The sequence below is a fragment of the Colius striatus genome, chromosome 4 (genome assembly GCF_028858725.1).
Source record: "Colius striatus isolate bColStr4 chromosome 4, bColStr4.1.hap1, whole genome shotgun sequence".
NCBI classification, from domain to species: domain Eukaryota; kingdom Metazoa; phylum Chordata; class Aves; order Coliiformes; family Coliidae; genus Colius; species Colius striatus.
Genome location: NC_084762.1, coordinates 52,976,620 through 53,004,114, shown reverse-complemented (window position 1 = coordinate 53,004,114; position 27,495 = coordinate 52,976,620).

Below are 27,495 nucleotides of genomic sequence, written 5' to 3'. Positions count from 1 at the left end.
CAAAAGCTGTAACTTTGAAGAGTTTGGTAGCTGCATATTGTAATGATACTTTGCAGCAATATAGGGCTTTATGGAGACTTTAATTTCATTAGTACATTTCTGCTGCCTGTGCCAAACAGCTACATAGTATGCAGCATTTTAAAATGGAAAGTGAAGTTAAACATGTATATCAAGACCTCTACATATACTGAAGGAAGTCAGAGGTTCGTCTGTGGAGATAATGTGATGCCAGGCAAGAATGCGAGATGGGGATTTGGCAACTCGGTTTCACTCCCTAACTCTGACAGAGCTGAGCGTTGCCCTGGGCAGAGCACTTTCCTTTCTGGATCTCAGTTTTTCCACCTGCAAAAGGAAAGGGTAGGGTCTCTTATAAATGCTTTAAGATCTGCAAAGGAAAAATGGGAGTTATGGTAACTAATTATATCCATACCCACCATCTAAAAGAGTTACAAGGAAACATCTTTATGAGCGCACACACTTGGAACAATAGTGGCCTGCACTTCAAGTACAGACATATGCAGGATATCAGTGTGAAGCTGTATGATCTTGATAGGATAACATGGCAATGAATTAATCTGCTGATGGCTCTAAAGAATCAAGAGCTGCTTTGTCAGTTGCGTACATGCTACATTGTGTGAGAGGGAGCTACTGTGTGACTGCACAGCCATCCTTCTATCCTTGTGTCTGCAATGAGCCCTGGCGACATAGAAATACCCTCCTGCATTGCCAGGTTCACCTTGTAAAGTAAATAACACTGGGATCACACAAAAGCAACTGCAGAGAAAGGGATGCAGGGACAAAGGGTGCCTGAATAGGAAGGATGCAGAAAGGCACAAAACAAATCACAAGGAACAAATTGTAATGACAAGTTTGAAAGGATGTTAGAAATGAGGGAAGGCTGTGGAATGAGAATTAAACCAGGTGACACCAAGGTTAACATATTTGGTGGGTTTTAGTCACAAACAAGGTACAGGTACCCATAAACCTAGCATGCTTCATTTTAGTAGTGGTAGAAAAGTCCAAAATCAAGGACAGAATACATTTTAGAGGTTTAAGAAATACAGAGACACTGAAATCAGCCACTGAAATCTGTACTGGCAAAGTTAAAGCACTGGAGCAGTCTTAGAAGTGCTAACAATAATGTTTGACAGCTGCTAGAAGAAAACTCACAGTGATAAACGTAGTGTCTGTCATTAAAAAGGCAAAAATTAAGAAAATAAGGACTTTCAGGGGAGTCAGGCTAGGACTGGTTCTGAGAAACATTTTAAAACAAATACAATTTGTTCCCAAACATGCAGAATACAAAGGCTTTTGAAGAGCAAATCCTGTTAAATGAAACTAAACTCTTCTTTAGGACAAACAGCTTAGCACTACAACAATCCTGCATACAGGTGAATCTCTACCGTCTGAGTGTGTCTAGGGGAGGGTGGTCAGCTGAAGCCTTGCTGCTCTGTTGTTAGGACAAGGTAATTTGCTGCTTACATAGGTAAGATAGATGCCAGGCACTATGGGTTACATGAACTATGAGGATACCATCCATAAGCTGTGTATATTCGGCATCCCTGACCTGGCTGGTGTATTGTAAATATCAGACACGAGTGAGGCATTTTAAAAGATTTTGATGTTGTCCCACATGATGTCAAGTGCTGAACTGAAAAAAAAAATAAAATGAGGCCAGGCTAAAATCACTCTGCAGTCTGGTAGGCACACAAGTGGTTGAGATACCACTTGTCCAGAGTAATTATCAATGATTCACTGTCAAATCAGGGGAATCTTGTAAGTGAGGTCTCCCAAGGGTCTGTCTGGGGTCAGTTTTACTCAATGCTTTCATTAATGACTTGTACGAGAGTAATGATTTGTATAGAGAGTAAAATTTGTGGATCACATCAAGATGGAAGGGTTTGTGAGCACTTTGGTGGACAGGATTAGAATTTAAAATAATCTTTCTATACTGCTGAAATGTTCTGAAATCAATAAGACCAAATTCAATAAAGAATGCAAAGGACCCCTCTTAGGGGGGAGAAGTCAAATGCAAAGGTGCAAAGTGGAGAACAGCTGGTTAGGCAAAGGTACAAGAGGCAAGGCTCTGGGTCCTACAGTCAGTCGTGAAATTAGATTGTTAACACTATAATGATGCTGAAAGAACATTCACCCCACATTTACTTGATCACCCCATAAGCTGAATTAATGTAATTCTGGTGAATATAAGGATAATTACTTTGCACTACTCATCACTAATTGCTAGGTTGTATGTCCAGTTTGGAAAACTATAAGAAAAAATTAAAGCAAGAGTGATTAGAGAAGAAGAAAAGGAGTGACAAAATTTATTTAACACAGGTAAAAAGGAAACTGAGTGATGACCTGGTGGCATTCTTTACCCGTGTAAAATACTTGCAGAGAAAATTGAGTCTTCTTCATGCCAGCAAAAAGTAATATGAGAGTTGATTTGCAGCAAGAGAGACATGTGTTAGATCATCATTTTCTCAGCATTTGAAGAGGTTTCCTAGAGAATTCCCATCATCAGTTTTAGAACAACAGGAACTTCTTTCAGTGATATGCTACACAGATTTGATTCTTTCTCAAAGGGGGTAGGATCTCTTTCTTCCAACCTTATGTATCTGTGGTTTTTTTCTAACATCTTAAACTTAGAGAGATAAATTTTAATAATCTAATTCTGCAACTAGGTACTAAAATGTGTGGTCAATACTTGTCAATTAATTCTGATCTCTTTCAAGAGGGTAGTGTACCAAAGCTAGTATACTGTAATATGTTGTTTGGGCACAGTTTCTTCTGCTAAAGGGCTTAGTCCTAAGAATCTTCCCAAACATCATTGTACAATTAGGTTACCTTTACTCAGGTGAGAAAAAAAAAGGCTACTCAGGACTGTATAAAATTGAAGGATTGGGCCCCATTATATATGACAGGTGTGCATAGCACAAAAACATTTATCATCCTGTGATATATTCTTCAGCTCTTTATTTTCACTGCTGTTTGTGGACTGAATCCGTCTGAAACTGTCTTGATCCAGTTCCACAAGTGATAAGAAACACTGTGAACACTTGCATTTGCACTTATGTGACTTATGCTGGCTAGTGCCGTGCAGAGTGGCACGGTGCAGGCCGTGCAACAAGGGCAAGCCGAGGGGACAGCTCACCTCGCTCTGCACAGCTCTGCTGGGCACAGGCCTCACTCAGGTTGCAGCGGCTGGCCTCTAGCCTGTAGCATCTCTAGAGCACTGATTTGCAGCTCTGATAGTAGCATTAGGAAAGGATGTAATTTATTTTTGCCATGTACACTCTGTTCTAGTGTTTTGCCTCTTTCTCTTCTGTTCCCAGAATCCTTGACTTTACAGTAGAAGAAATGCTGTAAAATCAAGCAAGCCACAATGAAATGTTGCTTATTCATGCACTGTTTGGCTTTGGAGACCGACTAAGTGTACCAAGAGACATTTGAGGTCCCCAGAGACCTCTGCAGAGATTTGAGGTTTCCAGTCAGTTATACTAAGTATTGGGCTAGGGACAAGTACAGAGGATCTGCACTGTCAGGTGAACGTGAAGCCTTGTTCTTACCCTAAGTTTAATTTTTACCCTTTCTCCTGTCCCGAGGAGTTTTCAAAATGGAGTATTTCAAAAGAGTATTGGGAACGTGTTGTAGCAGTGCAAGCTACATTCATTCAAAAATGTAGAGAATCTAGGTAATGCACATGCAGAGACACACATAAGCAACATAGTAAAACCAACAGAGTTAACTCAAAGCCACCCTTTCTTTGCTAACTACTTCCTTATATGCTGCTCCCGCCCATGTGATCACCCAGGGCCCAATTGATTAACTTGCAGCACCTGTTTTGGATAACTGGAAGTAGCTTGCCAGTTGCATTAACTTGTCCCTACCATCTTTATTTAAGCCAGTCCAAGTCACATTTGTGCCTACAGGAATGAGAAAGGCTTTAATTTTGGGACAGAACCTGAGAGCTGCAAAGTCACTTCTTCTTCGAGGTAGGCTGGGCCATGGCTAGGCACCTGGATGAAAGGTCACTCTAGGGTTAGGATTAGGGGTTTGGGTTTCAGATTTAGGTAAAGAAAACACAGAGCTACCTGCTGCTGTGGGGGAAGCTACGCAGTGGGTGTGACAGGATTAGACAAGAGGAGAAGCAGAGTGATGGCTGAGGTGGGGCTAACCTACCAAAGGAAGGTGAAGGCTGCAAAAAACAATTTTCTGCTGAGGAGTTTATTGTCTGGGATACAGCTAATCCTAGAGTGTTCTGGGAGGGCTGGGCTGGCCTTTGGGATAGGATGCATAGCAGAACCCAGGTTCTCAGGACAAAGCTGATGGGGAAGTAGTAACGTCCACATGGGTGGAAAGAGCCCAAAGCTCAGGCTTGAGATGACGGTCTTGATGATGGTTGAGGTAAGGTGAGGGCTCTACAAAGGAGGAATGACCAGTCCCTTCTGAGCAGAAAGCTGCACTTAGCTCCACAGGTTACTCAAAATCCTGTCAAAACCTAGGCCCTGTCCCACACCCGTTCTTTTACCCCGACAACAGAGGCTATCCGAGAGAGCTGTGCAGACACAAGTGAAAAGGACAGAGTGCTGGCCCTTTTGGAGCCCAGATCTCATCTTAGCTTCCTCTTCTCATATCTCATATCTCCACAGCAAACCTGCACTCCAGTACATTCTGTGAGGGTGATAACTTTTTGCTATCTTCGACCCTACCTCTGCCTCTTCAGTCTTCTACTTCCCTCCCTTCATCCTGACCTTGCCTACAGTAGTCTTCAAAGTGAAGTCTGGCTAAGTGCTGTAGATGTACTTATACAGTCTTCTGACCAACCCTTATGCCTTTTACGTCCTTACTTTTTATCATCTGAACCTTGAGTCTGAAACTGTAAAAGAAAGAGAACAACAGTAAGATGTTGGAGTCTAGTATCAACGTCTATTTGGCTCTGGAGAGCAGTTGGCTCAGGGACTGAACTAAGTGAATTTAATTTTATGATTAGATTGCTTTTGATGGAGACACAGAACTGTTCACAAGGGGAAAGACTGGATAGTTTTATCTGTTCTAAAACATGGTTAGAGTACTCCCCGTTCAATGCTAGTGCCAGGTGTCTGGTACAGGTGGGTAGTGGAAAGAAGGCTCTGTTTCCTCCAACAAATTGTGTTAAGATTACAACAGAACAGGGTGAATGGCACAGGCCTACATTTAGTATCTCACAAAGTTAAGGTCAGGTGAAGTGCACAGCATTTTATATCTCCTCTTGTGAAAACAGAGATGGAAACAGAAAAATGAAGTGCCATGGGCTAGGTATTGTCAATGTCTGACAGTATAAAGAACAAGCACGGAGGTTAACAGCCAATCACATAGGAGCTGGTTAGTGTTATTACCCGAGTGAATATCTCCCCCTGGTCTCTACAGCTGTGGTTGGGAGCAGCAATCCCAGCCTCTCCTGTTTTATGCCGTCTGACACTAAGTGCACACCTACTTGGCTACAGAAGAGAACTGTTCTTTGGGCTTCTCTCAAAGAGCACCTTTCTCGTGGATAATACTCTTGACTTTAGTTGTAACATGCAGACAAATAGAGACTCCATCATCTTGGTTGTACATGAAAGAAAAGTAATAGAATTGCTTCATTTCCCTGATTTGTGGAGGAAGTGGGAAAGCCCTGGTCCTTATAGCAAAATAAGTATTTCTCCAAAATAAAGAACTGAAGAACTTTTCTGGGTAAAGTATTTCTCAAACTATGAGAAGAAAAAGAAGTAGGAAGAGACTATGAATAAAATAAATTATTTTTTATCTCTTCTGTAGCTGTATCTGTGCCTTCCATCAACAAAACTCTCCTCCCTGTTCAGCTATTCAGTTTGCAGAACAGAAACATTTGAAAAGCTTACTAAATTGAAGAATGTTAGACTTATGTTTAAAAAATGGCTATAATAGCCTCATTTTTTGAATTACCCAGAAACTAGTTCAAATACTAAGTATACAGTGCATTTAGTCTGTCCAATGACAAATTATGAAGAATATAATTCTTTTTCTTTCATTCTGTGGGGAAGAATTTTCCCCAAAGGCAGATTTTGCCTAAATTATAATTTAGGCCAGAAAGTTGTGTAGCATTTATCTGCCAATAATAGACTACTTTTCTGAGAATTGAACAGAAATGACAAATTACAAAATAAAGTAAAATATTAATTACACTTTAAGGAGTTAGTGACAACAAATCATAATAGGATATTTGGTAGCAGAAGAGGAGGATGAGAAGCACAAAATGTTTGTTGATAGCAGCACTTTAAACTTTTAATATCTTCTGGTAGGCAGAGAGAAGGTCTAAGACTGGTATGAGAAGAGAGGCCCCTGTGTACTTTTCTCAGATTCTTGCCTTTTCATTTTTTAGAGGTCGGCATATCTACTTCCATTCTCTTTTTTTATTTTCAAATGACGTTCTTCTCTTCAGTGAAAGTCACACCTGAAATTTTAGACTTTCACGATCACCCAATGAACTTCCCTCAAAATGTTGCACCTTGAATCTCTTTACTACCAACTCTCAACTCTTCCCCACTAGATTACCTAATTTTCCAAATCCTATGTTCCAAGACCCCTCTTTCTTTGCTATTCTTGTAGAGTTCATTACTAATTTTCCAAATCCTATGTTCCAAGACCCCTCTTTCTTTGCTATTCTTGTAGAGTTCATTACTAATTTTCCAAATCCTATGTTCCAAGACCCCTCTTTCTTTGCTATTCTTGTAGAGTTCATTAGTGGCAAACCAGGGATGAATATACATATGATTAGGTTGCATCCAGAGCCAGCTTCTCATTAGACTGACAGTGGCCACAGGCATGCAGTGCTGGAGCCAAGTGAACAAACTTTGCTAGAATCTGTCTTCTACAGCCACTCAAGTGTTCATACCTCATGCTGCTGGCTGCTACAGGGCTCGTTGGCTCTGCTGGATGTCCATACACAGGTGGTTATTCTTGTTCTAGAGCTCAGCTGACTTCATTCATTTGCCCTGCTATAAGAGCTAATACATTACTCTGGAATGAAGTGGAATGGGGAAGATGTTCCCTAGTTGGGTGAGCCGGACATGTTATAGTGAAAGTTAGATTTGGAAGCAGCAATATTATCTCTAATAAAATAAATTTAATTTCATTCATCAGATGTTCCCAGGACACTAAATTAGAACTGTAATTGTTCTATGTGGTGTTGACAGTGGAGAGAAGAGAGAACCCCGTTTAGTGGTAAAGGAGCAAGTAGCTGTAAGTGAACTGTGCTGACAGCCTTCCAGCTGGATCAGGGATCATTTTCCTAACCAGTTTTGGAACGGGTTAATTAGGTGAGGCTGCACTCTGTGGGGACCACTGCCTCTTGTGTGGAGAAGACACCATAGACAACATTAGGCAACAGGGGAAAGATATCTTCAGATATCGGTATAATTTTGTGTCCCAACCTCCAGATGTCTTGTTTCCCCAAGTCATCAGTTCAAACATGACTGGTAATGTTTTGCAGCAATGCTATGGTATCTGGTTTGTCAGCTAGAAATGTCACCAATGTCACCAATGAGATATATGCTGTTACCAGTTGCGATGATGTGGTGAAAGTAAGACTCAGGTTTCTTTGCATCTCACATAGTGCTTAAGATACCAGACCCATGGTAGACAGTTTTACTTCTACTGGGAGAACATTATTGCCACCAGCAGTGGTCTTCTGTTATTTACAGAGCCCTGCTTATTCACAACTCTTGTGTTATTCACACATCCACGGCAGCCAGGGTCAGATCCAGCAGCAGTGAGCTGGGGAATACGCACACCTTGTATTTCATACCAGAAGTGTGGGCAACTTGCTGCTAGGCAGCCTTCCTGGTATGTCAGCTGAACTGCTCTGAAGGAGAGAGATTATATACAAACAGGATAAGACTTCACAGTTCAGCGGTTTATTAGTAAAGCAGATGGATTTTAAAGAATTGATGACTAATTGTCTTAAGTTGTGGTTCCAAGAGAAGTCACACAAGGCTTTAGGTACCTAGCAATGGGGAATTGAAGTGCCACAGCTGGATGATGAAAGGCACTAAAGTAGTGCAACTCACCTGACTGTTTCAGGTTTGTTCTAGAAATTTTGAAGGGATAACTTTGCACAGACTGCATACCAGGTCAGGTATTTACTGCCCTCTTAGCACTGTTACTGGATGAGGTATCACCTAGAGTGGTGTTATGAAGCATTGTCAGTGTGAGTCATGTGCTACAGCTATCTAGATGGATACGCAATTTCCTCCCTAATCCCCGTCAGCTTTCTCACCCCAAATCTTGTAGTTGTCTGATATTAATAACATGGAACTAGAGCCTTACACTCCGTAAACAGAGTAATCTTAACAAATGAGTACATAACAACCCACCAGGAATCATAACAGACTTTAGTCATGGTAGTTTTAATACTCCAATGTGGTAAAATAAGGCTGCAACTGTTTGTGTCAGCTGATCAATTGACATAATTGATATAAATTATTTCAGGTTCATTTACCCTTTTCAGCATTGCCACTTCCAGAATCCCAGGGATAATTGTATTTCAAGAAAACAGGTAAACTTTCCCAATGTTTGACAAAGTGAGATCTCTTTTGAAGACAGTCCTCTTCAAAAGCAATCACAGCTCTAAACATGAGGTGGTGGCTCATAACATTCTTACAAAAAGCCTTTTAAAATTGACTGGCAGATTCAGCCCCACCTTGTTCAATTATAAGAAAGCAAATGAGCTTTAAAGAAATCCTACTTAAAAAGTGTCCCAGCAGGCATCTTGGTTAGTACCCAGTGTGAGTTACAAATTAGGTAATAGGAAAAGCAAAGAAATAACAGGCTTTAATAATGTTAGGCCTAAGCTAGTATTAGTCCGCTTCTTATGAGAATCGTATTAACACAAAGACAAAACCTTAGCACAACTCACTTGAGTAAGTTGAGCTATGTGGGAGCATAGACTTCAGAATACTGTTAAAGCCACATTGTTCTGTGGATTCTCTTTAAAAAATGTACTATCACAGTCTTCAGCATGCTAACACAAGTAAGGTACTTTTTAAAGCATCAGAACTCAAATAGACTAACAAAACTCATTCAAAGGCTGACCTGCTTAAATATGAATGTTAATTTTTGATTACAGGTAGATTGCATTTTGCATTCATGCAAAGCACACCCTTCCTCATTGCATCCAGGGTTTTTGTAGTTGAATAAACACTGCTGACTTAAATCATGAATAACCAAGGGTGACGGACCTGGTGGAAAAGGCAGACCTCACAGAAAACTGTGAGGATCTTCTTGTGCATGTGCCATTTTTCAGGGATTTCTCCAGTTTGTGCCTTAATGCAGTGCATCATTTTAGTCATGCTTACTTGGTCCTGAACACCTTCTTACCTAGATGCAGATAGTGTGCTACTGCTGTGTCTTTTGGAGGCCACAAAGACTTTCAGGCAGGGCTGAGCTGCACTCTCCTTGCAGCTAGCAAAGGAGTTCCTCAGACTCACCAGTGCAAATACATCTGGTTTGAAGCTGGACTGTGCAAACCTTGCTGATTTTACACCAAAGCAGATTGAGAATGCTCATGTATTTGACTGTGCCTGATGACAAGCTGGATGGGACCCTCATGCCAGTGGGTGGTTACATGTAGGGAGCAACAATGACATCTTCAGATTACAAAGCTTGGGCCAGAGGACTTCTACTGTTGGTGCCCTCAGCCTAAGTGTAGTGACAATGTCTATGCAATCATTTACTGTGTAAAGATACATACTTAAATAAATTTTGGTTTTCTGTTCTTCAGCTATCTGAGCCTTCCTATCAGTTCTTACTTCAAACAACTCTAAGTGCAGTAAACAGCTGGCAAAAGGTTATTTGGGTTTGTACATCATTCCTCAAATTAACCACATCGGTAAATAAGGGGGCTTTAGTGATTTCAGTTACAGGCACCAATATCTGATGGTTTCTGAATTAGCATTATTGGCATGAGAATATATGATGGTGTCACCTGTGGGAGATAAACGCAAAAATATGGACGTAAGTAACTTTAGCCATGAACTCTGGGTTTATAACAAAGCATCTCACATAATGCCAGCAGAGAGATGAGCTCCAACTTGGATTCCACAGTTTCTTCCTTCATGTGTCCTGCTTTTCTATCCCAAAACACCCTCCTTGGGCAATACTGGAGATGCTTTTGAATACTCTGGAGTGATTAATCCCACCAAATGTTGACTGTCTGACCCCCTAACCCAGCAAAGATTTTAGCAAAGGGGTGCCATTTTAATGAAGAACAAAATGTAATTATCAACCACGAGATCTACTGAGATACAAGGAGAAATATCAAGGCCATTAATCACTTCATTCATATAGAATACTCTTTAGAAACTCCCTTGAAGTAATTTAATGGCTCTTTTGTAGCCTATCCCCTTTTATGCAATATCATATGTCTGTCTTTGAAGACTGGACTTGATTTGCCATCCTGGATAAGAACATCTGCCTCATGTCCTCCTAACATAGAAGTTTAGTACGGTATACACCTGGGTTTGAACAATCCTGGCCACTTATGTTGGGAATATCTTTTCTACTGGGGATCTCTTATTGCCTCTACAGTATAGTGTATACTGTATGTAACTGCATGATGATAATAAAAGCAAATAGATGGCCTTAAGCTTCATGGTAGACTGACAGAGAAAAAAATTGGAATGAAAAAAAACCCCCACAGGTTAATTTTATGCTCAGAACTTCTCCACATGAGCGGTTTTCCACTGAAATGAGATACTGATGTTCAACTGCTTATTATTATCTGTTCTGGAATAGTAGGTGTAAGTCATTGTTTCATTGTGGTGGTGATTTCTTTCCAAGTACTCCCTAAGTGCTGCCAACTAGAATTTCATGCTCTTTGGGGCTGATGGGAAACAGTGCATTTTGGGGGTTTATTGTTTTTCACTGTAAATCTGCATTATCCTCCCGTGTGAAAATAGTACAGGATCACAGAATCTTAAGGGTTGGAAAGGACCTCTAGAGATCATCTAGTCTGAACGCCCTCCTAAAGCAAGCCCACCTAGATGAAGTCACACAGGAACATGTCCAGGTGGGTTTTGAAAACCTCCAGACCTGCACTGGGAAAAACTCCAGAGAAAAAGAAAAAGCAAAGAGAAAGAAGAGTCATTTATCTCTGAAAACCTTGACATTGGGTATGGTGATTTCCAGAATCAGGGAATGCAAGAACAGAAGCACTTTGGTGGTGGTGCAGGTCAAAGACCTGGCTAGCTCAATACTGTGTATCTAGAATATTGAAATAAGGCACATATGTTGAAAAAGGCCTTATAAGGAATTTCTCTTCTGATGAAGACTGTCTTCAGACTACCTTGCTTAGGCATCAGGTCTACTTTGCATTAACTTTATAATTCCTTTTTGTGCTTTTAACCTGTACAATATCCTGTGCCATTACCGTTCAACATTCACATGTGAATGAAAAAAGCCTTCATTTTCTTCATTTGGCATTAGAGCCCTGAAGTCCTTTGACTATTATTGTAAAAAATGGTGAAACCTTTCGCAAACCGTTTGGAAGATGAAAATTCCCACAGTATTTAATCTGCCATCATATGGAAGCTGTTCTATGTGTTTATTGTTTTGACACCTTCCTTCATCCTTCTGTGCTCTCTGTGAAAGTGAGTGACCAGAAATACGTTGTATTTGGTTTGCATGTCGAGATTTTGGTAGCAGGGATGGCTTCTATGAGAAGCTGCTAGAAGCTTCCCCTGCATCCAACAGAGCCAATGCCAACTGGCTCCAAGACACACCCGCTGCTGACAAAGACCGAGCCCATCAGCAGTGGTGGTAGTGCCTCTGTGAGAACGTATTTAAGAAGGGGAAAAAGTTGCTATGCAACAGCAGCTGCAGCTGGAGAGAGAAGCGAGAATATATGAGAGCAACAATGCTGCAGACACCCAGGTCATTGCAGAAGGAGGAGGAGAAGGTGCTGCAGGCCCAGAGCAGATATTCCCAGGCAGCCCATGATGCAGCCCACAGTGAGGCAGGCCCTGCCCCTGCAGCCCATGGATGCCACAGGGGAGGAGGAATCCACCGGCAGCCCAGGGAGGGTGCCACACTAGAGTGGGTGGATGCCCAAAGGAAACTGTCACTGTGTGGGAAGCCCATGCTGAAGCAGGATATGTGGAAAGAGGAGCACATGCTGCTGCAGGTTTGCTGTCAGGACTTGTGACCCTGTGATGGACCCACGCTGGAGCAGTCTATTCCCGAAGGACACCACACCATGGAAGGGAATCATGCTGGAACAATTTGTGAAGAACTGCAGCCCACGGGAAGGACCCACATTTGAGAAGTTCATGGAGGACTGTCTCTAGTGGGAGGGACCCCAGGATGAAGTAAGGGGAGAGTGTGAGGAATCCTTCCCCTCAGAGGAAGGAGCAGCAAAACTGTGTGATGAACTGACCCTAAGCCCCATTCCCTTTCCCCTTGTGCCACTCATGGGGAGAGGGTAGAGAAAATGTAAAGTGAAGCCCAGGAAAAAAGGGGAGGGGGTGGAGATCATGGTGATGTTTGAAGCATTGTTTTTTATTTCTCATTACCCTACTCTGATGTGATTGTAGTTAATTTTAAAATTAATTTTCCCCAGGTTGAGTCTGTTTTGCCTGTGACAGTAGTTGGTGAATAGTCTTTCTCTGTCCTTATCTTAACTCGTGAGCCTTTCATTATATTTTCTCTCCTCTGTCCGAGTTGAGGAGGGGGAGTGACAGAACAGCTTTGGTGGGCACCTGGTGTCCAGCCATGGTCAACCCACCACAATCTGCTGTCTTCAAGATGACAATGCATGATAGATTTTTACAGCAGTATGATATTTTTTTACTGTTATTTTCCTCTGTTCTTTTTCTAACAAAGCTTAATATGAAATTTTCTTTTTTGATCACAAAAAAATGTCTCCAACCACTTTCCTGAGTGTTAATAACTAATTTATTGCCCATCACGGTGTACATATTGTTCCCATTCTTTTTCCCATGTGTGTTAACGTTGTGTGTTTTTGCACTGAGCTTCATCTGCTATTTTGTAACCAATTAATAAATACAGCAAGAATCTTTTTGTTGCACATTTTCACCATCAACTTTACTCTGAACATCTGTGCCATCTGCAGACATTGCAACTTCACTGTCTACCTTTCTACCTTTACTGTCTTTCAGTATGTAACTTGTAAACCTCTGGTACAGCAGACGCCCTAGCATAGATGTCCATGGTAGTGTCTGATAACCAACCTCTGCTGTGAGACCTGTCCATTTATTTTTGTCTGTTATTTCCTGCCTTTTAACTCGTGTGTGTGCACGCACGTGTGTGCATGCACATCTGGCAATTTATTATGCCACCTTCTCTCTTCTCAAGAGGCTTAGCTTGAGAAGCTTGTTGAAACTTTGGCAATCAAAATATACTATATCAAATAAATCACTCTTATTTACATGCTCATTGACTAGAAGACCCTAATAAATAGGTAACACCAACATTCCGTTTGTAACATACAGCTCAAGCTTTTCCCAGCATGTCATACTTTGGCTTTATGCCCTGTTAAGTGTTTTCATTTTCTTAGTTTCTACTAATTTACCTTATACAGGCAGAAATGGAGATTGATTGGAGGGGATTTTGCAGCAGAATTGATATGACCAGTGATAGCTGAATGACTTCAGACTGTCAAAGGATATTTTCCTGGAAATAAGCATGTGGGAAACCCAATGTCTAGTTGTTTCTGATTAATTACAAGGAGATTGTCACTGAATGGACAACTGCCATGAAGAGGTATCTTCTCTGCCTATCATAAAGGTTGTCTAGCCATGGGGAGTTACAGACAGCTCTGCAAAAATGTTGTTCCCTGTTTTCAGCACATACTGTCTCCATACCAACCCACTAAGTTTAGAAGAAAAGGAATATTTCTCTGCTAACTCTTATGCCTGATAGCAATAGCAATGTGAATCTCTTTGGGAAAGAGTGAATATTCATAGACTCCTATTTTCCCTAATGAAATCTAAAAAAAACCCCACTCCAAACCTAAATTTTTCCAACATGGTTAATAGTCTGAAGATGAATGCTGTTAGCATTCATCGTCTTATCGCACTACAATCATGGCTAAGGAAACCTTTCTTGTACAGAAAAAACATCACCCCCATGTTGCCATTATTGAAGCATCTGCAGCATGACAGTAGGTTTTCTCTTTAGGAATTATAATCGAGCGCTATGTCCTGCATAACGCTGACACCACAGGTTAGAGCTCAAGGTTGCTCGACAGAGGTTTGAAGCCTTTCAGGACATGTTGAACAGCCCACCAGACACCCTCCTGACCAGCATGCAGCACATAATTGGAAATGTCTGGCACACCTGCTATGAAGAGAGAACACATTGGCTTTGGAACACTGCTTTGAAATTTCAAGTTGTGAAGCATTTCTTTTGCATGGTCTGCATGTCCACTTGAGTGTTAAAATGGAATTGTGTACATCAGCCTACCAGGTGCAAGGGACTCTGTGTGATGGATCAGAGGGACCATTTTGTAACTTGCATGTGCTTTCATGAATGTTGATAGTTGTTTACCATTAGTGCAAAGGGGATGACCTATGTGAGAGCCCAGAAAGGTTTTCTGTGCATTGTCCAGATTTTTTTCCCTTGATGAGATTTTACAATTTTGTTTCAAACTGTGTACTCAGTGTGAATGCTTTGCCTTTCAGAATTAGCAGTTTCATTACCTACATGGCTTCATTCTGAATTTAAGAAACAGCTGATGAGAAAAAAAGTAGAAACGCTTAATCGGTAACTGATATGTGATGTCACTAAGGAAATAAGACTCTGTTGTTCTTTATATGCATTGAAACAACGGTCACCAAGGGTGCATATACATATTTTTGAAACCATTTTCAACTGTGCAAAGAGGGAAATGAAAGAGGGAAGTGGTAAAAATATATTATTCTAGTTAAGGACGAGTTACATTTCATATAAGAACTTATTGTGGGAAGGCTTAAGGTCTGTGTACAGTCTCTCTCATTGGAGGTCACCCACAAATTGAGGGTCTGTATCATAGCATCTTTGGAAGCAGTTTGGTCTCTATCAAGCTGAGCTACATTATGGCTGAGGTAGCCAAGTGACAAATGTCTTTTCCTGGAAGAACAAGTACTAGGGGCTGATAGGATCTAAGCTTGCAAAGTTTTGTGATAGATCTTAGTTTTGAGATGCCAGAGGTAAGGGGAGGCAAAGGAATGGCAGCTTTGAATGAGTACTCTTTACAGCAGTAACAATGACCTATTGATAATACCCCTGTGCTGCTACACTACCTCCACAGTTACTAGTCACCCTTCCTGTTACAAACAGACTATGCTCTGTTACCTTGAGGTAATAAAAGAACAAAAGCATTTTAAAACAAATACAATAATAAATCTGGTACAATGAAGAAAGCTGCTAAAAAAGTTAAATTGGACCCTTTGTCATCACTGAACTAGTAAGTGTAAAAGAAAAATGATTGATGCTAAAATGGAAGGATGATTTCTGTTTCTCTAAAATTCCTTCAAAGAAACACTAAAAATTACAATGACAATGTAAGAAGCCACCATTAATTTTTGATATTAATATCCTCGTCATCAAATCATACACAGGATAATAACATGTGGGTTGTTCTTGACAAACTTAAATTTTAGTTAAGGAATCTAGAAAATAATTTGATATGATGAGGAACAGAATAAGTGACATGGGAGACTGAGATCAGGGACAGTTTCCATTGTTGAAAGAGAGAAGTCAACTGAGTGGCAAATACATATGTGATGGGACATTGATTTGGGGCTTATTTAGTCAGGGAAATAGGAACAAGTGGGGGATCTTCTTGACTGTGGCCAAGAAGCTCTTTGAAGGCTCAGAGGGAAGCAGTAACAGGAGGATAGCAAGGAGCTGAGGAAGAACAAAACTCTCAGGTGGGCTGTTGGTGACCTGGATGCTCAGGCAGCAGGAATGCAGGGGTGAGTGCCCAGGCTGTTGTGAGAAGAAAGCAGGTCAATATTCTGGGAGACAGGGAATTCCTATATGTGCTCTTGAAATGCATCAGAGTCTCTTTGATATCCTAAACTCTTGCCATGTCACTGTCAGAGCAGTATGTCAGAAAACCATCTCTGTAACCCAGCCAGATGCCGTGAGAATTGTCACATTTGTCTGTGTTGTGTCCAGAGGACTTCAAATCCCCTGACTCTCTATGTCTCTGTCCAAACTGTATCTTCTTTTCCCATAACTCAAGGGGTTCAAGTCCGGAAGATTTGTCCTATCAGAAACATGATGTCAAAATATTCTGGTGGGCTAGCAAGGAAATGATTCAAGGACTTAGGAGTGCACAAAGGGGAAACAGATGAGCATAAATACACAAATACACCTGAATTCTGGCACGTTAAAGCAGGATAAACAGAGAAGCCAGAAAGCAAGGAGCATCAAGCACTCTGGACAAGTTGCCTTTTCTCTCTCAATGTGCCTCACTGCTCATTGTCTATCAAGTTTTCTGGAATAAGTGCTACACAAACCCATTCAAATAACTAGAAAGGTAAACATAACCTTGTTACCTATACTGCAAACTCAGTGCAGAGAGAATTAATCCTGAGGCATGTACCTATTTGGTTTTACATTATTGAAGACAATCCAGTATTAAGTAACCAATGAAGTCAAAGATTTAGACAATGACAGTTCTGAGACAATTTCTCAAAGTCAGTAACACTGGCTGAGCAGCAAAGAGCCCATCCCTCTGCTGCTGTAAACTGGCACAGCTCCACTGAAGCAAATGCTGGTAACTGAGTGGTGCACCAATTTTTGCAAGAGAAAATAAAGAAAAAAAGTAGTTAAAGACTCGGGATAAAATAAGAGCCTTCTTTGGGTTTGTTTTTTTCACAGTGGTAGCCTCAGTGCTAACATAGTTGATAAATGTTTAGTCCACTAGGATGCACATATTACCTTTACATATATGCTTAAAATGCAGAATAGTTATGTTTGCAACTCTTGTAGGCAGCAGTAACAGCTCACTGGATTAAGCCACTGAATGTTCCAATCGATACACAACAAGAATTGTTCCTACTGTTCTAAGAAGTTTGCAGTGTTTTAAGTTCTCTTTCCACTGGCTCAGGTATCACAAGGAATTAACTGACAAGCAAGGGTGTAGCAGCAGCGGAAGGCTAGGTTACACCTTAGATTCTGAGTTAGTATCACTTATTTGACATATGAAATGGTAGCTTGCAGAACTGATGACAAAAGGTTGAGGTATCCAATGCCAATATAAACTATCCTTGCTTTTACTGGCAGCTCCTTTTCTTAATTTCCAGAGAATGTTTCCAAGACACAAGATTTGTATCTTGCTGCTACATGCTTTCTACACACAGTGCTTAAGGGATAATCCCCAATGCACTGTAGTATACGAAGCAATAAATGGCTGCTGAGATTAATAGACTGAGCAAAGCTGAAGCATTTAATCAATCTCCAAAAGTACTCATTGCCAAGATATTATAGCAAGAGAATTTATTCCTCATGTACAACAAATCTTAACAGGGAACAGCAAAATTTCTGTTCACCAGTGAGGACTCAGAATTGCTGAGCTGTCCTCTTTCTTAACAGCACACCTTAGTACGGGGTAAAGATGAAGGGACTGACTGCAGTCATAACCAAGTAGGAAACACGTACAGGTTTAAATCTGACTGCATAAATGTGCTGCAAGTAAGGATTTCCATGCTTTACATGGAAGGCATAGTGTTCTATTTCTCCGTGACATTATATCTTTAAGGAATAAGAATGATTGCACAGAATCTTAAGGGTTGGAAGGGACCTCTAGATACCATCTAGACCAAACACCCGGCCAGAGCAGGACCACCAGAGTAGGTCACACAGGAACTCATCCAGGTGTGTTTGGAATGTTCCCAGAGAAGGAGACTCCACAACCCATATGGGCAGCCTGTGCCAGTGCTTCTTAACAAGTATTAGAGCCTCTTCCAAATGTGAGAAAGAGCAGAACATGAAGAGACTTTGGATCTTATTGATCCAACCCAACTTAGATACAATTTACAGCAACTGCCAGTCTGCTGCAATTTACAGTAATGCTTTAACTGTGAATCAGCAGGGATTACCAAATGAAGTTTACTCTGATAGAACTTGATAGACACCTTACAGCATCTAGGTTTCACTATGAAACTTATTGCACTTACTTGTTATTTAACCTGATCTGAGAAATGCCAGTGCATGCTACTCTGAGATGTGCTGGCACTGCTTGCCAGCTCATGCTGAACTCTTATCATTGTTTGCACCTCTTCTCTGGATGCCAAACATTTTCCACCTCCTCTCCTTCTCTAGAATATTCTTGCATGTTGTTCTGGTTGTGCATGTCCCCTACTACATATTCTTCCCTTTAGGATGAGAGGAAACAGTCTCAGGTTGCACCAGGGGAGGTTTAGATTGGACATTACAAAGAACTTTTTCACCAAGAGGGTTGTTAAACACTGGAAAGAGCTGCCCAGGGAGGTGGTGGAGTCACCATCCCTGGAGATATTTAAAAGACATGTGCATGAGGTGCTGAGGGACATGGTTTAGTGATTGGCTTGGCAGTGTAAGGTTAGTGGTTGGACTCTTTAAAATTTTCAGAATGCTGGTGCTAAACGTTTTTAGAAAAATAATACATGTTAAAGGAAATATATCATCAGTAGTCACTTGAAAATCTTCTCTTACATGACCAGTTGATGCTTGCCAAAGGATATGTGGGAATGTAGATGAAGAAGCATCTCTTGCTTCAAGCTCAGGTGTTTCAAAAAGCAGATCAATAGACTGGATTGGATCTGAATCAGGTTTCTAAAACTAATCTTTTCAACTTCATAGTGAGGGGAAAGCTATAAAAGCACAATAAAGAGGATAATGGCTGTTCATTTGTAAGGACTTTGAAGACAAACTGACAGACAATACGCAAACCCAGATTTACCTTACCATAAATCCAAGGTAATCTTCTTTTCTCTAGTATCTTTGTAATGGATTCACATGAGTTTACAGATGGGGTTGTGACACTTAAGTGGATAATGTTACTTGTTAGTGTTCATCTTTCTTCACTTATCTGACGAATGCTCATGGTGTCCCTAGGATGTTCTTACTTTTGAATTCCACGTGATTGAAATATGTATTAACTTTCAGTCTTACATATAATGTTGTAAAGTCACAATGACTTTTAATGAGTGAGATTAAAAAAATATTCATTAGAACAATACACTGACTAATCTGAACCAATCGTTAACAGAAAATTGTCCTAGTAAGTTAAATGGGAGGGGGGACATTCTTAAGGCTTTCTCCAGGCTTCATTTAGACAGGCTTTATGCTGAGACGATTCTCCAGATTTTATTTACATCAGAATACACTTGGGAGTAAGTGCAGTGTTAGTACTTGATGTTTCCATCTGTGGAATATGCTCTCTGGAAACGTTTCCAGAACAGAAGGAACTCTAGGTATCTTTCAAGAGTGCAGCAGAGTAGGAATACTTATGAGTTTTGTTTCTTACACGAGAAACATGTCAAAGCCTTTGGGAGTTTTCTGGAGCCAAATAAGTTCATTAATCCTCATCACTGACAGTTCTGAGAGTTTTAAGGGACAAGTTAGAACAATTGTCACTGCTAACTTGAAATGGCCTAATATTACATGGTTTACTTTCTACTTCTGAAACGTTGTTCGTAAGTGTCTTTTACAGCTTTTCTGGAAAACTGTCATCAACATTTACCTATGTTCCCGTGAGAACTTAAGGGATGGAAGATGTCACACTAATGTAAAGAAATATATTTTGACTGTGACAATCCATAATTAATTTGGGGGAATAGTATCAATAGTTTGAACTCAAAGCTTGACCTGCCTTAAAAATTATTTTGCTATGACAAGAAATATGCTTTTCATCTTAAAATCATGTTTTAACCTTTTTATTAATGAGGTTTTTTTAAAAAGAACATCCACTACTTTTTGTCTGAAAAATAGAATGAGCTCTAGCAGGGTAGCCATTTAAACACACAAAACCTGAAGTGCCATTGCAAATAGGAGAGCTGTCCATGCAGAGAAAACAAAATAACAAATGGGAATCCAGTCCAATTTTTTACTCTCTTGATGAGTAAAGACATTTAGATGAGACTGTGTACCTTGTTTCCAGAGGACTGTTGACTTTGCTGATTACATTGCAGATACTCATAGGAAAAAACCCTGAAGTGAACCACATCATATGCTTTCTGGCATGTGATTCATGAAAAGTGTAGAAGGGGGAAAACGTTATTCCTGTTGGCTTCACTGGGAAGAGGAATTAACTACCTGAATTAGTGTCAGGACTGAGGTCACTCAGTCCTTTCCTACATATTTAAAGGATAGCCTTGCCTTCTGACAAAGACACCATTTTTTGTCATTTCTTTAAACTGTAATTAAATACCTATAGCAAGAGAAATGGATTTTATACTGCCATATGCAGAAATTGACAACGTAGTAAAGTAAGTGTGAAGCTCACTGCAGCTTCACTGGCATTTTATTCTAACTGTATATTAGCTTTTTTATGCCTATTTTGCAAAGGACGTAATATAGAGAGTACAGGGTGATGTGGGCACCAGAGATATGTCTCAACTAGCTTCCTTCATTAATTCAACAAACCAAGAACAAGTCCCATTCTGTGCTATTGTAGCCAGTTTTCAATAAGGGTTTGCTCTGACACAGTTACTCTAATGGGAACTTTTAAAAAATTGAAACACGTCTTTCCCACTGTTTTAGGCACATGTATGACCACCAAATTGCTCCATGAAGAGCTTTTTGTAGCCTAAGCTTTCCTGTTTTAGGCTTGATGCCCTTTCTTCTTGATCTGCTCTTTTCTGACACTACATAATTCCCTTCTTTATTTTTTATTGTTGGCTTAATAGGGTGTTTTTGGCTTGAGTTTTCACTATACTACATAACACAAAATTTGCCTTACACATTCTCCATGTAGTACAACTTATTTTCCAGGTTGCTGTGGTTTAACCCCAGCCAGCACTAACCCCCAAGAGCCACTTACTCACTCCTCCCTTGTGGGATGTAGGAGAGAATCAGAAGGGCGAAAGTGAGAAAACTCGTGGGTTGAGACATAGATGGTTTAATAGATAAAGCAAAAGTTGCACACACAAGCAAAGCAAGACAAGGAATTAATTCCCTGCTTCCCATGGGCGGGCAGGTGTTTGGTCACCCCCAGGGAAGCAGGGCTCCATCACACATAATGGTTGCTTGGGAAGACAAACATCATTGCTCCTTTCCTTCTTCTCCCAGCTTTATATGCTAAGCATGAGCTGCCCTGGTTGCCTTCCCTCCCAGCTTCTTGTGCACCCCCAGCCCACTCGCTGGTTGCGTGGGGTAAGAGGCAGAACAGGCCTTGACTCTGTGCAAGTACTGCTCAGCCATAATGAAAATGTAGCTGAATTGTCAATGCTATATGCCGCACACAAATCTAAAACTCAGCCCCATACCAGCAATTATGAAGAAAAATTAACTCTATCCCTGCCAAAACCAGCACCGAGATCTGAATTTTTCTTTGTTTGTTTTTTGTCCTGGACTATATTTTTTTGTTTCTCTTGTTGTGACTGCACAGATTTTTACACTGAGTGAACTGGAACTGCTCATAATTCCAGGTGTGGCTGCTACCCGAGCTATGCATAGTTGTCTTAACTCAAGGTTTACGTGTAATCCTCTCCTTTGCTGTATAACCAGAAATGCCTTTGAACTTTGTGGTAATGGAGCTGTACTGAAAATTTTATTTGGTTTCTTGCCATTCAGGAAAGTCTTAATCCAGCCTAAAAGAAGACTTGATATTAAAGCTACTTAGCTGATTAGGAGGGAAAAGGAGAACTGAACTGTGCTATAGCAAAAATACTACAAAAGTGATGAAAATTAAGGGAAAAAAATGAAGAGAAAGTATGTAGAAGTAAAATTAGAGGAATATAAGGTAGTTCCATCAAATGTTACCAAATGAAGGGGATCTTTCCTTACAGAGCAAACTTGGCATTTCCCATCAGGACAATCCAAGCTGAATTTACCACAAAAGAGCTGGGAGGAAACAGTCTACCTTGGCCAGCACTTTCCTCAAAGAGAAAAAGAGGGGAGATTGTAGAAGTCATATCTAAGTCCTGATGAGATGAATCCCCTCATATCTAAGTCCTGATGAGATGAATCCCCAAGTCCTAAATAGTTGCCAAGCTACTCCCCATGATATTTGAAAAGTCATGGTAGCCAGATGAAGTCCCTGGTGATGGGAAAAATGGAAACATTGCACCCATTTGTAAAAAGGGTAAAAGGAGGACCTTGGGAACCACCAACCTGTCAGCCTTAGCTATATGCCTGGGAAGATCATGGAACACATCCTCTTACAAGCTATGCTAAGTCACATGAAGGACAGAGAGGTGATCTGAGATAGCCAGGATGACTTGAGCAAAGACAAGTCCTGCCTGACCTAACTTCCTGCCTTCTATGATACAGTGACTACATTGGTGGACAAGGGAAGAGCTATGGATGTTATCTATTATGGACTTTTGTAAGGTCTTGACATGGTCCCCCCACAACATCATTCTCTAAATTGGGGAGATATGGATTTAACTGGTAGATTGTTCAGTGGATGTGGAATTGGTTGGATGGTTGCACACAGATGGTAGCAGTCAGTGACTCAATGTCCAGATGGAGATCGATGACAAGTGGTGTCCGTTATGGGTCCATATCGGGATCGGTATTGCTTAATATCTTCCTCAATGACATAGATAGTGGGATGGAGTGCACCCTTAGCAAATTTGACAGTTATATCAAGCTGTGTGGTTGACAAGCCTGAGGGATGGCATGCCATCCAGAGGTACTTGGACAAGCTCAAGAAGTGAGCCTGTGTGAACCTCATGAGCTTCAACAGGCCACATACAAAGCCTTGTGTCTCAGTTGGGGCAACACTGGGTATGTGTACAGACTGGGGAATGAAGGATTTGAGAATGGTCCTGTGGAAGAGGACTTGGGGATACTGATGGTTGAAAAGCTGGACACGAGCTGACAACGTGCACTCACAGCCCAGAAGGCCAACTGTATCCCAGGCTGCTTCAAAAGAAGTGTGTCCAGCAGGTCCAGGGAGGTGATTCTCCGCCTCCTACTCTGCTCTAGTGAGACTCCATCTGCAGTCCTGCATTCAGCTCTGATATCCTCAGCACAGGAAACACATAGACCTATTGGAGCGTGTCAAGAGGGGGCGCCACAAAGATGATCAGAGGGCTGGAACAGCTCTCCTGTGAACACAGGCTGAAAGAGTTTGGGTTGTACAGCCTGGAGAAGAGAAGGCTCTCAGCAGACCTTATTGCAGCCCTTCAGTACTTAAAGGGGACCTATAAGAAAGACGAGGACAAACTTTTTAGCAAATCCTATCGTGGTAGGAAAAGAACTAAGAGAAAGTTGATTCAGACTAGATGTAAGGAACACATTTTTTCGCAATGAGGGTGGTGAAACACTGTAACAGGTTTCTCAGAGAGGTGGTTGATGCCCCATCCCTGGAAAAATTCAAGGTCAGGTTGGACGGGGCTCTCAGCAATCTGATCTTGTTGAAAATGTACCTGCTTATTGCAGTGGGGTTGACTAGATTACCTTTAATTGTACCTTCCAATGCAAACTGTTCTATGATTCTGTAAAAAAGGAAAAGATCATATTTGACCCGTGTATATGCAATGTATGCACTTTTTCTAACTACTCCATCTTTTCTAACTACTCCATCTCATCCTGCAAACCTTGCACTGTGATCCAGGCCTCACGCAAACTGGAGAGTACTGGCTGCTTCTCCATTTAACCCATCAGCAGTGGAACAGCAGATCTCTGCAGAGGACAAAACAGGCATTCCTGACTAATGTATTTCTAATGAACATTACTGGAAATCACGTGGGAAGTGTCCTGACATTTGCACACCACATTACAAAGGATATAATTCATCTCCAATTAAAAAAGGACCTTATCAGATTTTTAAAGGGAAATGCACGTTTTATACATCACAGTGAGATTTCCCCTCCAAAAGACAGCAGGAAAAAATGCTCTAGGTACTGACACAGAAAAATTATCACAAACATCTTTCCTACACTGTTACTGTGAGGGGAAGTACTCCAGGTTGTTGGGTTTTGTCATGAGGCATTAGAGCTTCTCACATGTCTTCAATCATAGAAATGTAAAGCAACATAGGATCTTCCACTACTGTCTCATTGGGAGACCAGTCTGTTCCCTTTAGCCACTGAGTAACACCTCTGTAAGAGCCCTTACATGTGTGTCCCTGCAGTTCTTTCCATTTATCCCCTTCTGGAAACTCACTTAGAAATTACTTCTTGCAGGGTAGGTAGAAGCACGCTTACCTATCTCAACAGATCTCAAGTGCTTCTGGCTCTCTGGTAGCTGTTTAATCTTTGGGCCCCCAGGAGATGGGAATCCAGCTGTTTCAAGGTAGAATCCCCAAATCACCCGTTAATCTTACTATTGTGTGCTAGGGTACGAGGAACTTTTATAGCCCAGGCAGGTATTTCTGTAGCACGAAGCACCAAGCACCTCGGCTCAGCACCCTCCATGTGGTAGAGATGTAGGGAACAGAAATACATGCCAAATTTCTAGTGTTTGTTATTTGGTATTTTGTTTATAAGGCTGCTGCCCTTCCCTTTATATTCTGCCACTGGTACAAACCAAGCCTGCTGCTGTTATCTTTATCAATCTAGAGGAGGTGTGACACCACCAGCCAGTTTTCCTAACCCACTGGGGCAAAAGGATGCATAATAAATCTGTCCCTACCCAGGGATGTATTTCAGTATCTTACCATCTGTCACAGCAAATATTGCAGCCTTGTTGGTGGTAATGCTAAAAGTTTCCCCTAAACTGAGTAAGGGGAGAGCTGCAGTTACAAATAGCAGCAGCTCACACAATCAGTTCCAATTAAAGAGTAATTCAGTAGCAAATAAAACTCCAGGCATTACCGAGTTCCCATTTTGGTGAAAGAAAAAAGAAAAGACAAAAAAACATCTTCCAAGAATATCAGATCTACTTATATTATTTCATTATTATTAATTAGGAAACTCAGGCAAAGCAGACCAAGCCTTTATTAGCTGAAGCAGCAGTCTGGCAGCGACTGGAGTTTTATTTCTCATTGATTAAGCAATAGATACAAACTGAACCAGTAACCTCATGTGAAGGGTATTAGAGTTGAATGCCTAGCAGATTTGTGTGAAGTTTTATGGCCATGGGACAGCTAGATCTATACACATTGCACAGAATAAAACTGCATGAATGACTGGAAGGAGAAGGCTGCTGCATCACATCATGGCAAATAATTGTTAATTCATCTCAGCGTGAAATCTTTTTACACCTCACATAAAACAAGACACTTTTGTGGGAGGGTTTGATGCAAGAATATTCCCATTCAGTCTGCTGATGAGTCTAAGTGCTGCCTTTTGTGTGGAAAAAAAATGGATAGTTGTTTAGTAGACTTCAGAGAAAAACCTGCCCTTCTTTTTCAAATCCCTACACTGCCAAAAATACTGAGCAGATACCCGGAGAAATGTCCTGCCACGGATAGTGACACCCAGTCCTCTACCCACAGTCTGCACAGAACCTATGGAGAAGCTCTAGCAAACCCAGTCTTGTCACCTCCTTGTCCTAGTACCTAGAACTACTTCTGTAGTGGATCTGTAAGAAGAAAAGAGCTTATAGTCTTGTGTGTGCATACCGGTTTAAACCTTTGATGGAGATGAATTTACAGTCCTATATCTGCTCTGGCATTCAACAGCTGAGGTGCAAACATTTTATTGCTGACACTGCTGTGAGCAAACTAATCTGCAAAACAGAGCATCCTAAGCCACAGCAGCTCTTCGCCTCAGGGAACGTGAGTCAGGGTGCTTAGATTGCACTGGTTTCTATTAATTGCTTACTTAACTCCAGAGAGACAGACACAGCTATTTCATTTAAGCTTAAGTTTTTACACACTTAAAATAGAATATAGGTTATAGTAAGAGTTGCCTAAAAACTCATTAGACTTCATTTCCCTGTGTTGTAATGTCACGCAAGAATGAAATGACGGCAGATATGGAACCACACATATAAAAGAGCCTCTCTCGAACATTCCCTTTGCCCAACATTCAGGCCTTAACTTTGACATGAATGTCATGGTCCTCATAGAACAGACTCTACCCAAAAGGTACAAGCTCTGCCTTGCATAAGCGTAAGAATAAATTACAACTACCACTTCATATACTAGCAAGCCTACACTGTGTCCTGCTTGATTTTCCTAAAAAGCAGGGAATGCAAATACCCCTTTGGATGTAAAGAGGTTATGAAACGGCTACAGGAGAGATTTCCCAGGCAGGCAGAGGTATGCTCTTTATTTTCCTCTTGTATAAAACCCCATAGCTGCAGCCAGCTATAGCAGAAAGCAGTTATTAAAATCTGCTTTGTATTTCAGAGGATGCATGGTCTTCGTCTTGTGTGCTACAAAAGCAGCCTGGGATGCAAGCAGACTGTTGAGGCAGAAAGCAGATATTTTCTCTGTATCTGATCTATTGGTTGTTGCATGGTAATTAGTGGATCCCATTTTGCCTTGTAATTTCCAAGTAAAATTCTACTTGAGCAGAGCCTAATCTGTGCTCGGGTATAATGACCCAAGAAAGCACTGGCAGAATTTCACACTGCAAAAAAGAGGCTCTCATGAGGTGTTAGGAGATGCAGTTGTTGAAAACAAACACTGAAAACAATTTCTAAATGCCTGAAGATGCATTATGCCAACTTTAAAAGCCCTGCTTCACTACTACAGTGTGGTATAGTCACTGACTGTTGCAGTGCTGTGAGAAAACACAGAACATATGGCTGCAAAAATCTGATCTTGAGGGCTGAACAGAGGCTCTCCAGTGCACTTGTTTTACTTGTTTTAGTGCATTTGGGGATTGAGCCTGAGAACAGCACAAGGTCTGTTTAACTTCATTTCCTGCAGAGAGAGAATGAAGCACTATTGGAAGCAGACTGCACTGGCCTGTAGGAAACTCATAATCTTGTGGGGTTTTTTTCCCCACTACCTACCAAAGCCCCTGACGTTCCAACTTTACCCCAACAAGGAGACAGAGGAAGGAGAGAGAGATGTAATGGCAGATGGCAACCCACAAGGAGGCGAGAACTGCATGCTGCACTTTGGCACTCGGTGACAAGGACGACTTTACAGTAACCTAGTTTGTTTATAAATTGGATGAGGATATTGTGCCACTTGTTTTCCCCCCATCTTCAGTCAGATCATTGCAAGGCATGCTAAAAAAAATAATTAATGAATAGACTTAGCTCTGAAAAGCGATATTTCTAATGCTGAGACATAAGAGAACTGATTTTAATACAGTTAAGTACAGTTTCAATGTGTAGATGAGCTGGGGGACAAATTTCCTTACCCAATAAAGCACCAATGAGTTACCTGTTACCTGGCTTGAATTCCCCAGAAATCTGCAGAAACCCAACAGGGGT